This window comes from Geotrypetes seraphini, chromosome 9 (genome assembly GCF_902459505.1).
Source record: "Geotrypetes seraphini chromosome 9, aGeoSer1.1, whole genome shotgun sequence".
Classification (NCBI taxonomy): domain Eukaryota; kingdom Metazoa; phylum Chordata; class Amphibia; order Gymnophiona; family Dermophiidae; genus Geotrypetes; species Geotrypetes seraphini.
Genome location: NC_047092.1, coordinates 139,976,971 through 139,989,586, shown reverse-complemented (window position 1 = coordinate 139,989,586; position 12,616 = coordinate 139,976,971). Strand labels below are relative to the sequence as shown.

The following is a 12,616-nucleotide window of genomic DNA, read 5'->3' as shown; positions in this document are numbered from 1 at the left end:
CTAAAGTATTGTTGGTGTGCAATTTTATTCATCAAATCACAAAGTCTTGTGTGGTGACTCGATACGCATGTGTTTCGACCTCAGTTAACTGTTTGGTGTGGGCAGTGCATATTAGCGTTCTCATGGTCCTGTTGTGATCTATCATTATCTATATCACACAAACAATTACACTTTGGTTCACAAAGGCTTCTGAGGCAGGCCTTAGAGGCCAAAACACTGCACAAGACTTTGTGATTTGATGAATAAAATTGCACACCAACAATACTTTGGACCTACGCTCTTTGTTGGTTCTTGACTTGGTTGTGGAGGTCTTTCTCCTGGTTTTTGTCTTGTTCATATTTCTAGGTATCTTGCACACTTGGGGGAGGGGGAAATTCTATAAATTGCACTAAAAAAATTAGTACCAGAAATGATCAGCGCTAAGCATGATTCTGTTAAACACTAGAAATTCTTATAGATTGTTTAGTACCAGTTCCCACGGTCAAACTTTGGGTGCTAGACTTAGCCCGCTGAAACCTGGTATAAAAGCTTGCACCCAAGTTGGGCGCATGGACCTCTATATTCTATAATTATGCATACAACTTTTTGGAATGGCCTTTACACACCCATGCCCCTTCCATTCCCACACCACTTTCAGATATGCTTGATGGAATTCGGCACCCCCGCCTTATAGAATTAGCATGTAACCAGATGTGCATGCAAATTGAGTGCCAATTATTGATGGCTCTGCTTATAAATTGACCAATGAGCTCACATTTGAGAAGTGTAAATGGAGTTGGTTGTAAAAGAATTTCCTGCTCTCTAACCACTAGGCTACTCTCCTCTTTAGAATGGATACCACTTCAAATGCATATTTGTTCTTTCTATACAGCCTCTACCAGCAAAGGATCTAAGTGGTTTATAAAACTAAAATAAAAAATTGTATGAAAATAGAACACAGGTCACACAACACATCAACATCACATACAAGAACAAGAGATGTAATCTTTTGAATGCATATTCTTAAATACTTCTAGGGAATGTTCTGATTTAGTGACAAACTAGTGGGATGATGCTAATGCTGGAGGTGGAGGCAATTGGCACCAGAACACCACCGGCATTAGGATGCGCAGAATGCTCTGATAGTTTTGGTGAAGATGCTGAAACCATTAGCACAGAACACATTTAAATGTGGTTACATGAATTTAAATGCTGTCACTTAATAAACCAACAGTATGCTCAGAAAAACCTAATATCTAATCTGGGGCAGCATTGAGGGTTGGTTGAGACGAAGTGTCTTAAGGCAGTGTCTCTCTCAAACTTTCTCGAGCCGGGACACACTAAAGGCAGTGGCCACGGCTTGAGGCACCCAGAAGTGCGCGGATGTCGCCGTGATGACATCATGCGTGTGCGTGGCATCATCACGTCGACGTCCGCACATGTGCAGAGGCCCTTCAGATGGGCTCTTAAATGCCAGTAGGGGGTGCCAGCAGGGAAGCAGGCTAGAGAGAAGGAGAGGCACTAGTGCCAGCTGATTGCCTACAGCAGTGTTTCTCAACTACTTCAAGCTACGTACCTATAAGTCTAACAAATATCAACTGAGTACCCCAACAATAGACCTCCCTAGGCCCACCCAAGCTCTGCCCCAGATTCCATCCCCTTAACTAATTGTAATATTGTACAATTTTTTCCATTCATTTTTCATATACACACAATATACACAGCAGATATAAATTCTCAAACCTGACACATTTCAATCACTATATCTGCTATAATAAAACCCTTAACGAACATGCACACTTCAATCTCAGTGCGGCCGTGATGTCTGATCCGTGGCTCCATGCCCCCGCATGCTCAGTAGGAGCCTGCAGCGGTTTGCGATGCATGCGGTGGTTTCCCCAGCAAACGTTCCTGCCCCAAGAGGAAAGATGGCTATGGGAACAAAGCCTCGGCAGCCAGCCGAGCTCTCCTCCTGCCAGCTTCACCTTTAACTGAAGGAAGCGACAAACTCCAAGACCCCCAATGCCGCCATACTGACCTGCTGCCTCGCTGGGGTGCTGAAACTCAGTAATCGAGGGCCCTTCTGCTGAGACGGGTGCGGAATAGAGAGCATAATGTTGGATTCGGCATTACTGCTTCTCGGCCTCCTCCTTTGTCGCTGACGCCTGGCCCCACTCTGTCACTCCCATGGAGCTGTGCGGCCTCGGGCATTTGCTAGGCCGGCCCACTTCCATAATGCAAGGCGGGTGGCCTAGCAAAAGCCCCGAGGTTGCCCGGCCTATTGGATGCTGAATAGGGAGCAGGAAAGGGAGAAGGGGCTACTGCTGGACAGAGGGAGCAGGGAAGGGGTGCTGCTGGAAGTAAAAGTAAGGAGCTAAAAGTAAGGGAGAAGGGCTACTGCTGGAAAGGGATGCTGCTGGACAGGGGGGAGGTAAAAGTAAGGGAGAAGGGAAGACAGACAGAGGGAGAGAGAGAGAGGAAAAAAAAGACAGACAGGGGGCAGGGAGAGAGACAGAAAGAAAGGGGGCAGGGAGAGAGGAAAAAAGGCAGGCATTTCTTTCTTTCTTTCTTTATGTCTAAGTCTACACATCTATTCTTGCACCTATTAATGAAACGGGCTAAAAAACTAGTTGAAAATAAAATCATTGTACCTACCGGCGATCCTCTATAGGCTGCTGTAATTAGCTTTAAAGATAAGGCCAGGGGGGAAGCTGGAGGACGCTGGAGAGAAGGGGGAATCGTGCAGGCTTTAGGCAAGTCAGGCAGTACTAGTGCTGTACCGCATAGGGAAGTCAGCTGGCAGGTGTCTTTCTTCCTCCTCAGTTTTCCATGACACACTTGGAATCTCAGGAGGCACATTAGTGTGCCTTAGCACACAGTTTGAGATACACTGGTCTAGGGCACACCTTCTCTCCCACCAGCCCAACCCCCTAAATACCACCAGCCCTGGTGGTCTAGTGGAATCTCTATCCCTCCCCATACCTTACTTGCAAGAGGGATGCTTACTCCTTCCTGCCTCCTACAAGAAAGGTGTATGGAAGGGTGGGGATTCCACTAGATCACAAGGGCCAGTGGTAGTTAAGGGCTTGGGCCCAATGGGGGAGGGTGTTCCAGGATTCCATTAGACTACCAGGGCCAGTGGTATTTAGAGATTATCTCAGGACAAACAGACAGCATATTCTCTACATGTGGGTGATGTCATCAACGGGGCCCCCTAGCGGACGTTCTCGCAAGCAGACTTGCTTGAAGATCTTCAAGCTTGCAAGTGTACCATGCATACGTGTGCGCCTTCCCGCCCGACTCAGGGTGTGCGTCTCTTCAGCTTGGCTTCAGTTCTATGTTTTCTGCAGAGCCAGAAGCCCTGCTCCCTTGCTCTGCGCGATTTCGTAGTGCGGCTTGCTTTATTATTTTCGGGTTAGTCGCTGTGTGGCACGTCTAGTCTTTCAAAAAAGTATCTTTTTTTTTTTTCCGACCGGGTTGTCGTTTTTTGTCAGGCCGCGGGGTCGCGGCTGTATTTTTTTCCTATGTCCCGGCCTCTGTCCGGGTTTAAGAATTGCACTAAGTGCAACCAGGTGATCTCCATCTCTGACCCCCATCGTTGGTGTGTGGAGTGCCTTGGTGCTGATCATCGCACTGAGTCTTGCCCACGTTGTGTGACTCTTCAACCATGTGCCCTTCGGCGTGTGGCCAAAATCCTCCAACTCTTTGGCCCTATGGAGACTGAGGACTTGGCCTCGGCCCCACCGTAGGGGGGCCTCAACTTCGAAATCCTCTATATTGATGTGAAGTCGCCCTCGGTCTCGAAGGCCTAGGCCTCGACCTCGGGTCCACCTGCTGCCCCGGCCTCGGGTAAGTCTCCTCTTCCCTCCTCAGGTGTACCAGTAAAGAAGCTTCCCTTGGAGTCTCATGCGAGTGCCGCTTCTTCGGCCTCTTCGAGACCTCATGCTAAGCGTGCCTCCTCACGTCACGTCGGGAATACTCTTCAAGTTTCAAGTTTATTTAAAATTTCTTATACCGCCCAATCAGCCTTCTAGGCGGTGTACAAATTTGTAAAAACAGAAAACAAACTTTAACCAAAATACAAGTTTGAGGTGACAATATGTCCCCCAAACTGTAACTATAAAAACTTTTAAAAACTATTAAACAAAGACAAACAAGAACAAAAGGTAAAAGGCAAGAACTACATTAGGCAAAGTAAAAGAACAATTAGGGAAAAAACAATAGGGAGTGCTGCTGTTAAACTCAATATTATTTTTGCTCAAATTGCCCTTAAAAGGACAGTTAGGTCTCAAAGGCATCAAGGAAGAGAAATGTCTTTAGCTTCGTCTTAAAGTTAAGATTTGATTCTTCGCGTAAATAATTTGGAATACTATTCCAAAGAAAGGGGGCAGTGACAGAGAAGATAGTAGACCTCACTGTATATATAAACTTCAGTGACGATATAGAGAAAAGGTTATTAGCTGTTGATCTTAGGGACCTAAAAGGAATATAAGGGGTAAGAAGATTATTTATAAATTCAGGTTGATTATTTTGTCTAGTCTTAAATGTTAACAGAAGAATCTTGTAAGTGATTCTGTGTTTCACTGGCAACCAGTGAACTTCTTGCAACAAGGGGGTGATGTGGTCGGATTTCTTTGCATTGAATATGATTTTTACGGCGTTGTTTTGTATTATCTGAAGTCTTTGTATTTCTTTTTTGGTTATACCTTTTTATAAAGGGTGTTACAATAGTCAATACATGAGATCACGAAAGAGTGAATCAAAATGTTCAAGGATGCGGCATCTAATAGTTTCGATAATGATCTGATCATACGGAGCCGATTAAAAGCAACATTGGACCACTGTATTGATATGAAGATGATAACTAAATTTGTTATCAAAAGTTACTCCGAGTAGTTAAGTGAAGGTACGGTTTTAATAGATTGAGATTTGAATGTAAGAAGGGTCTGCAAGAAAGGTCTTTCCTTGTTGGAAAAATCATTACTTTGGATTTTTCAATATTCAATGATAGCATATATACGTCCAACCAGGAATTAATCTTTTCCAATTTTTGGTTTATAAATTTTATTTCTGAAAGATTATTTAGATCTATTGGGTGCATTAATTGGACATCATCTGCATAAGCAAACATTGTAAACCTGATAGATTGCCCTAATGTTAAAAGGGGGGCCAGAAAAATATTGAAAAGTAAGGGAGATAAAATAGAACCCTGAGGAATCCCATAATCAGTAGTAAATGAGTCAGAAGATGTAGAATTAAACACTACCTTGGAAGAACGATCTGTAAAAAAAAGATAAAAACCAGTCCAAGATCTGGTCTTTAATACCAATTTCACTCAGACCAGACAGAAGAAGCTTATGATCAATCATGTCAAATGCCGATGATAAATCTAAAGAGATAAGTAAAACAGACTGGTGGTGGTCGAGGTGATAGAGAATTTTAGTAGTTAACCCAATAAGTGAAAGTTCTTTGGGATGATGTTGACGGAATCCGGTTTGGTTTGGATGGAGAACTTTTGTTTGTTCTACAAAATCTGAAATTTGGTGGAAAACTAGCTTTTCTATAAGCTTTGCCAAGAAAAGAATGTTTGAAATAGGTCAATAATTTGAAATCTCTTGTGAACAGATTGTATAATCTTTGATAATGGGATGAATAACTGCTTCTTTCCATTCTTTTGGAAGGATACCTGTACTTAAACTAGTACAGATTTAAAATATCGGGTCCAAAAAATGAAAAAAAAAAAAGTTTTAGAAAAATTGGAATTATCTCTGAATTGGAACACTTTATGTTTAATGTATTTAAAGTTCTCTGTAGTTCTTGAAGAGTGCGTAGGGAAAATTTTGAACATTTAGAGAAGAGGAGATGTATAGTTTCAGGTTTTTTTAAGGATGTCCACTGTAAAGGGGAAAGTAGGGTTTAAGCTGGCATTATTTGGCTGAGAAATGGAGTCTCTAACATTTTGGACTTTCTTAATGAGATAAGAGGCAATTGCTTGAGCTGAAGGAAGTGGAGCTGTCAATTTGGACACTGTCCTCTGTGTGGTTAATGATTTTGTAATAGAAAATAATGCAGAAGTGTTTTTAGCTGTTTTGATTTGTTTGGAATAGTATTTTTTTTTGATCTGTTGATCTTAGATTTATAAAAGTTGGCTTGTTCCTTGAATTTATTTAGGTTGTGTAGGGTTTTGTTTCTACGCCATTTTCTCTCAAGGGATCTCGATTGTTTTTTTTATAAGGATAAGATTAGAACTATACCAAGGGTTCTTTTGTTTACGTGGAGAGATGGTATAGGTAACAGTGGGCACTAAGGTATCTAAAAGTTTAGTAATCGAAGCCTTCCATGAGGTAACTTTCTCCTCAATAGATGATTCTGAGAATTCTACTAGTTTTGAATCAAAGTTTGCCAAAATGGAAGCTTCCTCCAGTTTTGTAAAATCATGAGAAATTATTGTTTTAGGCTGAAGGATTCGGGCATTGGACCTAGTGGACTGAGAGATACTAATGAGAAAGTGATCAGTCCAAGGGAGTTGTGTGCTCAGTCCAAGGGAGTTGTGTGCAAGCTGTAACTTGAAACCGATCTTTGAGTGGTGATGGAACAAGAACCATATCTAAAGTGTGCCCTGTTATATGAGTGGGAGAGTAACAATGGACTGAGGTTTAAATCCTTTTAAAAGAGTAAAAATATCTGAGGTAAAAGTAGTATTAAGATCGTCAAAATGAATATTAAAATCTCCTAAAATGATAGGGTAAAAGGATGAAGTGCAAAATTCAAAGATAACAGATTGAAGTAAGGTTAATGATTGGTTATTAACCGGGGGCGGGGGGGGAGGTAAAGTAGTAAATAATCTCTTCCTCGAGGTCGCACCCGAAGGAGTGCACTGCTGCATCCCAGACCCAGCCTCCTCTGGTCTCGGTGCCCATGTTCGAGGACATGCTTAAGGCTATCCTTACTACGCAGATTTCCTCGGTTCTAGGTCAGTTGACCCCGGCCTCGACCCGACCCCAACCTGACCAGTCTGGGCATTCTTCTGATGTTCCTCCAGGCTCGTCTCGCAAGTCTCGTCGCTTGCCTTCAAGCGATTCTTCTTCCCCGGATTCGAGACATACGCCTCTCCGGGTGGCCCGGGCGGGCCCTCAGTTGAGATCAGTTAAAGGGCTTCCGCGCCTTCAAGGCTGGTACCTTTGAAACTGCAACGGACTTCCCACCTCTGTGGAGCCGCTGCCTGACCGAAAGGCCCATGGGGCCTATCTGAGCATCTGCCCCACATACGTTTGGTGCAAGCTCGCGTCTGTCTCCTTCCCCGCCCCTTTCTTTGGGGCAGGGGGTTTCCGGATTGAGGTTCCCTTCTTCGCCGGCCATGGGGGGAATTGTCTTTCCCGCTGACTCCTCCGAAGCCCCATTCTCACCCTGGTGAGACGGCTCTCCATACTCTTGTCTGTAAGCATGCGCTGGCCTTTTACTTACAGCGCACTGCGCCTCATCGGACTGCTCCCCAGCTTTTCGTCTCTTTTGATCCCAGTCATTTGGGCGTCTTGTTTCTAAGGGAACCATTTCTAATTGGTTGGCCGCTTGTATCTCTTTCTGTTACACTCAGGCTGGTCTCTCCCTGCCAGGTCGGGTTACGGGACATAAGGTCAGAGCGATGGCGGCATCTGTTGCTTTCCTCCGCTCGACTCCGATTGAGGAAATCTGCAAGGCTGCCACTTGGGTCCTCGGTTCATACTTTCACCTCTCACTACTGTCTGGATGCTTTCTCCAGGTGTGACGGCTATTTTGATCAGCCAGTTTTGCAAAATCTGTTTTCCTAAATTGCTAACTCTCCCACCGTCCCTTTCTAATTAGCTTGGAGGTCTCCCACATGTAGAGAATATGTTGCCTGCTTGTCCTGGGATAAAGCACAGTTACTTACCGTAACAGGTGTTATCCAGGGACAGCAGGCAGATATTCTTGCAACCCACCCACCTCCCCAGGTTGGCTTCCTTGCTGGCTATCTGAACTGAGGCCACGCTGAGGAGGCGCACGCTCTGAGTTGGGCGGGAAGGCACACGCACATGCGCGGTACACTCACAAGCTTGAAGATCTTCAAGCAAGTCTGCTTGCGAGAACGTCCGCTAGGGGGCTCCGTTGATGACGTCACCCATATGTAGAGAATATCTGCCTGCTGTCCCTGGATAACACCTGTTATGGTAAGTAACTGTGCTGTTGGGCACAGCAGGATCAGGTTGAGTTGGGATTCCACAATATCACTAGGGCCAGTGATGGGGGGGGGGGGGGGAGGCAAGGCCCAGGTGGGTCTGTTTGGTCTCAAACTTTTCTGTTGGTGTCTGAGCCAAATTGGTGCTAAGGCGCTGACATAAAAATGAATTCAGAGTAATAGGAAGCAAATTACTGCCATGATTTAAAGACATTAATTTGCATGCTCATTACTCTGAGCAGGCTGTGCTGATTTTTCAGTGCTGGATTTACGGTAGATTTGGGGGAGGTTAGAGAGGAAGGAGATAGACTAGATTTTAGATGCAAGGGGTGGAGTAGGGGAAGAACATGTTCCCATACTGAAGGTTGTTTTTTCTGCTCCTCGAAGACCATGAGCACTTGAGTTCAGCAGACTTCTCTTAAATGGGCAACCTTGTTATCATACAGTTAGAGGCAAGGGAAGAGCCAAAGATGAATGTATCCTGAGAACTAACGAATGGCTACAAGGATGGTGTCGGGATATGAACTTCGGATTCCTGAATCATTATGGAGAGGCACTACAAGGACTTCAGGGACCAGATGGACTCCATTTGACCAGCAGAGGTAAGAACATCTTCGGACACCGACTAGCCCGCCTGCTTCATAGGGCTTTAAACTAGGTAAGTTGGGGGAGGGTACCTACTCATATACTGGTGTGGAAAGGAACTATCTTGATGGGATGAGTTGACACTCTGCTTCCGAGGTAAGGACCCACATTGCAAACAGTTCTCTAGGAGCCACACAGACTCGGGTAGGAAACGCCTTACAGGGACTTAGCAAACACAAAGTGTGGAGGGCCATGTTAATGCACACAGTTTAGGCAATAAAATTCTAGAACTGGAAACTGAACTAAGGGATGCCAACCTAGACGTGGTGGCGATATCCGAAACTTGGTTCACGGACTCACATGGGTGGGATATTGCTATACCGGGGTACAATTTACTTCGTCAGGACAGAGAGGGCAGGTTAAGTGGAGGGGTAGCACTATACATTAAAGAGGACATCAAACCACCAGGATCACAGATGTCAAGTACACCGGGGAGTCTCTCTGGGTAAACCTGGCAAGAGGTGGCAAAAAATGCCTGTATCTTGGTGTGGTATACAGACCCCCAAGACAACTGGAAGACATGGACGCAGAATTAAATGAAGACATAGAGAATATCACTCTACAGGGCTACACTGTACTGCTAGGGGTCTTCAACATGCCTGATGCAGACTGGAACACATTTTCAGTAACAACCAGCAGCAGCAGGAGGCTTTTGACCTCCATAAAGGGAGCACATCTCAGACAGATGGTAATGGAGCCCACTAGGGCCCAGGCGATCCTCGACCTGGTACTCACCAACGGGGAAAGGGTCTCAGAGCTCTCGGTAGGAGATACGCTAGCCTCCAGCGGCCATAACATGGTATGGTTCAACCTTAGGAAAGGATTCCCTAAATCAATCACAAAAACAAAGGTACTCAATTTCCGGGGCACCGACTTCGCACGCATGGGAGATTTCGTCCATCAGACACTGCAGGACCAAGCAGAGACCGGTAATGTGGAAGCTATGTGGTCGTACCTGAAATCATCCATTCCCGAAGCAACTAATCGCTACATAAAATCGGTAGATAAATGGCAAAGAAACAATAAACCCCAATGGTTCACTGAGGAGATCTCGCACCTCATTAAGGAGAAGAAAAAAGCATTTCTTTCCTACAAACGTACGCAGAGAAGAGAAACTAAAGTAGAATATAAGACCAGGTCTGCAGCGGTCAAAACAGCAGTTAGGGAGGCCAAACTTCGAGTGGAAGAAACTCTGGCAAAAAACATTAAAAAAGGGGACAAATCCTTCTTCAGGTATATTAGTGATAGGAAAAGGAACACAGATGGTATAGTACGCCTTAGACGACCGGATGGAAATTGCGCGGTGGCGGATTCCGAAAAAGCCGAACTACTAAATGATTATTTCTGCTCAATCTTCACCTGCGAGGCACTGGGACACGGACCACAGTTGAAGGCAAAACAAAACGCGGAAGACCCGTTTCAGAATTTTGAGTTCACACCTGGAGACGTCTACAGCGAATTGACAAGGCTCAAGGTGAACAAGGCCATGGACCGGACAATTTACACCCAAGAGTGCTCAGAGAATTGAGAGATGTTCTGGCGGAACCGTTGGCCGTGCTCTTCAATCTCTCACTAAGTACGGGGAAAGTTCCGTTGGACTGGAAAACAGCCAACGTCGTTCCTCTGCATAAAAAGGGTTGCAAGGCTGAGGCTGCGAACTATAGACCGGTGAGTCTCACTTCAATAGTGTGTAAACTCATGGAAACACTAATTAAGCATAAATTAGATACGATCTTGAATGAGGGAAATCTCCGGGATCCCAGTCAACATGGATTCACCAAGGGTAGGTCCTGCCAGTCCAATCTTATCAGCTTCTTTGACTTCAGCAAGGCTTTTGACAGCGTCCCACACAGCAGGCTGCTGAACAAGATGGAATCGATGGGGTTGGGAGAGACACTAACTGCATGGGTTAAAGATTGGCTAAGTGACAAGACTTCAGAGGGTGGTGGTTAACGGTACCCTCTCTAAAACGTCGGAGGTGACCAGCGGAGTGCCGCAGGGTTCGGTCCTGGGCCCACTCCTCTTCAACATATTCATTGGGGATCTGACTCAAGGGCTTCAAGGTAAGGTAACCTTATTCGCTGATGACGCCAAACTATGCAATATAGTAAACGGCTACAATCTACAGGATACTATGGAGCATGACCTGCATACTTTAGAAAGTTGGTCCTCGATCTGGCAGCTGGGCTTCAACGCCAAGAAATGTAAGGTCATGCATCTCGGAAACGGAAATCCATGCAGAACTTACACCTTGAATGGAGAAACTTTAACCAGGACTACGGCAGAACGAGACTTAGGAGTAATCATCAGTGCAGATATGAAAACTGCCACTCAAGTGGAGAAGGCTTCATCTAAGGCACGGCAGATGATAGGTTGTATCAAGAGAAGCTTCGTCAACAGGAAGCTTGAAGTCATGATGCCATTGTACAGAGCCGTGGTGAGACCTCATCTGGAATACTGTGTGCAATTCTGGAGGCCACATTACCGTAAAGATGTGCTCAGAATTGAATCGGTTCAGCGGATGGCCACCAGGATGGTCTCGGGGCTAAAGGGTCTCTCGTACGAAGAAAGACTGAACAAATTGCAGCTCTACATTCTCAAAGAGCGTAGGGAGAGGGGAGACATGATTGAGACATTTAAGTACATCACGGGACAGGTCGAGGTGGAAGATGATATCTTTCTTCTCAAAGGACCCTCGACCACAAGAGGACATCCGCTCAAACTCAGGGGAGGGAAGTTTTGTGGAGACGCCAGGAAGTACTTCTTCACGGAAAGAGTGATTGAGCATTGGAACAAGCTTCCAGTGCAGGTGATCGAGGCCCGCAGCATCCCAGACTTCAAGAATAAATGGGATACCTATGTGGGATCCCTACGAGGGTCATGCCAAGGAATAGGGTCACTAGGGTATAGACTTGAAAGAGCGGGTCAGTAAAGTGGCAGTATAATTATACTTAAGGGGGTCAGTAGACTTAAAAGGGTGGGTCAATAGTGTGGGCAGACTTGATGGGCTGTAGCCCTTATCTGCCGTCATCTTTCTATGTTTCTAAGAAGGATCATACATCACTGTGAATCTCTCAGGATTCTGATATGATTGCAAACAAATAATTTGAAATATTTGTAACATGTGAAAGAAGCCCTCACAATAGTTTTTCATTCAAACTACATTATAATTTGGATGAACAACTATTGGTGTTGGGTATAACTTTTAGCTGACTGATATTGAAGCCTCAGCACAAAATAAGGAGTGGAATTGTCCTAAAGAGACTGAATACAAGCTGATGTGAAAATGTCCTTTTATTCATCCAATGGTTCAAATGACTTTATTCATCCAATAACTGAATGACTTGACATATACATGTTTCAGCCAAACCGGCCTGCTTCAGGAGTCTAAAGAGTCTTGGTAATATCAGCTGATATTTTTTTAATAATATATGGATATTCAAGTCAGTGCAACCGCATAGAACTTCACGGTACTGCGGTATATAAACTATTATTATTGTTATTATATAGAATATTTTGCAATAATGCTTGGAGCCAAAAGGTCTGTGCATTTAGAAGGAAAACTAGTGTAAGAAAAAAGATGATCATGTTTGTTATGTCAAGTAGATTTGATGTAGTTGATCATGGTATAATGCTCTAGCGTTAAGTGTTTTCTGATGAACAGAATGTATCGGGTGAAGCTAATGCTATCATTTCCTCCCCGTGGAATTCTCTAGATCAGGGGTGTCAAATGTCAGTCCTCGAAGGCAACAATCCAGTTGGGTTTTCAGGATTTCCCCAATGAATATGCATGATATG

General features: G+C 44.7%; 1 protein-coding gene across 2 annotated transcripts in view; it reads left to right on the top strand.

Annotated features, from left to right (window-relative positions):
• The window catches only part of SPSB4 (splA/ryanodine receptor domain and SOCS box containing 4), a 215,701-nt gene that overhangs the window by 43,400 nt on the left and 159,685 nt on the right, over nucleotides 1-12,616 (top strand). The window lies entirely within an intron of this gene.